Source organism: Neofelis nebulosa, chromosome 9 (genome assembly GCF_028018385.1).
Source record: "Neofelis nebulosa isolate mNeoNeb1 chromosome 9, mNeoNeb1.pri, whole genome shotgun sequence".
Lineage (NCBI taxonomy): Eukaryota > Metazoa > Chordata > Mammalia > Carnivora > Felidae > Neofelis > Neofelis nebulosa.
The window spans coordinates 94,250,494-94,253,673 of NC_080790.1; positions in this window are offsets into that span (position 1 = coordinate 94,250,494).

Here is a 3,180-nt window from a genome sequence, read left to right on the forward strand (position 1 = left end):
GACATCAGGATGTGTCCTGGGGTCTCGCTTTCAGAGCTGAAGGCCTTACTCTCCAGGTCCTGAGGAATACTGTGTGGCCTAAAGCCATGCCCTTTTCCAAGGGCAAGTCCTACCCAGAGCCTGATTAACACTGAGGTCAAGGCTCAGCCTCCTTGCCCCAAGGGGAACCACCTTGAAGGCCAGCCCAGCTCTAGAACTCCCCATGGGGACAGCTAAGAATTTTTTTGGGACTCCCTCTGCCAGATCTGCTTCCTTCTCTTTCCTTTCCCAGCTGGAGATCTCACTCCCTGTTTAAACATCCTGCTAGTTTCCATTTCAGTGTCCAAGAATCCAACCTGCAACATCTGTAGATTTTATTCTTAAAAATCCTATCAGAAGGAGCCACGCTGGAGACTAATATTGCTCCTTTAAGTGGGTGGAAGCGGTCAGCATTCCCTTCTCTTCAGCCTGAATAGGTAACGAGGCATTTTATATATATATATATATATATATATTTATATACATATATATATATTTATATTTATATTTATATTTATATATAATTTTTATTATATATTATATAATTATATATACAATATATATAATTTATATATATTATATTTTATATATTATATATTTATATATTATATTTTATATATCTTTATATATAATGCATTTTTATATATTATATATTATATATATATATTATATATAATATATAATTATATATATTATATATAATTATATATAATATATATAATTGTCAAATTGGTTTCCATACAACATCCCTTATCACAACAGGTGCCCTCCTCAATTCCCATCACCCACTTTCCCCTCTCCCTCACCCCCATCAACCCTCAGTTTGTTCTCAGTACTGGAAAGTCTCTTATGGTTTTCCTCCTTCCCTCTCAGTAACTTTTTTCCCCCCTTCCCCTCCCCCATGGTCTTCTGTTAAGTTTCTCAGGATCCACATATGAGTGAAAACATATGGTATTTATCTTTCTCTGCCTGACTTATTTCACTTAGCACAATACTCTCCAGTTCCATCCACATCGCTACAATTGGACAGATTTCATTCTTTCTCATTGCCAAGTAGTATTCCATTGTATATATAAACCACATCTTCTTTATCCATTTGTCAGTTGATGGACATTTAGGCTCTTTCCATAATTTGGCTATTGTTGAAAGTGCTGCTATAAACACTGGGGTACAAGTGCCCCTATGCATCGGCACTCGGGTATCCCTTGGGTAAATTCCTAGCAATGCTATTGCTGAGTCATGGGGTAGATCTATTTTTAATTTTTCGAGGAACCTCCACACTGTTTTCCAGAGTGGCTGCACCAGTTTTCATTCCCACCAACAATGAGTGCAAGAGGGTTCTCATTTCCCACATCCTCTCCAACATCTATAGTTTCCTGATTTGTTCATTTTAGCCACTCTGACTGGCATGAGGTGATATCTCAGTGTGGTTTTGATTTGTATTTCCCTGATGAGGAGTGATGTTGAGCATCTTTCCAACTGCCTGTTGGCCATCTGGATGTCTTCTTTAGAGAAGTGTCTATTCATGTCTTCTGCCCATTTCTTCACTGAATTATTTGATTTTTGGGTGTGGAGTTTGGTGAGCTCTTTATAGATTTTGGATACTAGCTCTTTGTCCGATATGTCATTTGCAAATATCTTTTCCCATTCCGTTGGTTGCCTTTTAGTTTTGTTGATTGTTTCCTTTGCAGTGCAGAAGCTTTTTATCTTCATGAAGTTCCAGTAGTTCATTTTTGCTTTTAATTCCCTTGCCTTTGGGGATGTGTCAAGTAAGAAATTGCTGCGACTGAGGTCAGAGAGGTCTTTTCCTGCTTTCTCCTCTAGGGTTTTGATGGTTTCCTGTCTCACATTCAGGTCCTTTATCCATTTTGAGTTTGGTTTTGTGAATGGTGTAGGAAAGTGGTCTAGTTTAATTGTCCTGCATGTTGCTGTTTGAAAATGTGAACAGAGCCATAACTGGTAAGTAAATTGAATCAGTTACCAAAAATCTCCCAACAAATAAGATTCCAGGACCATATAGCTTCCCTGGGGAATTCTACCAGACATTTAAAGCAGAGATAATACCTATCCTTCTCAAGCCATTCCAAAAAATAGAAAGGGAAGAAAAACTTCCAGACTCATTCTATGAAGCCAGCATTACTTTGATTCCCAAACCAGACAGAGACTCAACAAAAAAAGAGAACTACAGGCCAATATCCCTGATGAATATGGATGCAAAATCCTCAACAAGATACTAGCAAATCGAATGCAACAGCATATAAAAAGAATTATTCACCATGATCAAGTGGGATTCATTCCTGGACTGTAGGGCTGGTTCAATATTCACAAATCAATCAATGTGATACATCACATTAATAAAAGAAAAGATAAGAACCATGTGATCCTGTCAATAGATGCAGAAAAAGCATTTGACAAAATTCAGCATCCTTTCTTAATAAAAACCCTCGAGAAAGTCGGGATAGAATGAACATACTTAAACATTATAAAAGCCATTTATAAAAAGCCCACAGCTAATATCCTCAATGGGGAAAAACTGAGAGCTTTCACCCTGAGAGGAACACGACAGGGATGTCCACTCTCACCGCTGTTGTTTAAAATAGTGTTGGAAGTTCTAGCATCAGCAGACAACAAAATGAAATCAAAGGCATCAAAATTAGCAAAGATGAAGTCAAGCTTTCACTTTTTGCAGCTGACATGATAGTCTACACGGAAAACCTGACAGACTCCAAGAAAAGTCTGCTAGAACTGATACATGAATTCAGTAAAGTTGCAGGATACAAAATTAATGTACAGAAATCAGTTGCATTTTTATACAACGATAATGAAGCAACAGAAAGAGAAATAAAGAAACTGATCCCATTCACAATTGCACCAAAAATCATAAAATACCTTGGAATAAACCTAACCAAAGATGTAAAAGATCTGTGTGCTAAAAATCATAGAAAACTTACAAAGGAAATTGAAGAAGACACAAAGAAATGGAAAAACATCCCGTGCTCATGGATTGGAAGAATAAATATTGTTAAAATGTCAATACTACCCAAAGCAATCTACACATTCAATGCAATCCCAATCAAAATTGCACTATCATTCTCCTCGAAGCTAGAGCAAGCAATCCTAAAATGTTTATGTAACCACAAAAGACCCTGAAAAGCCAAAGTA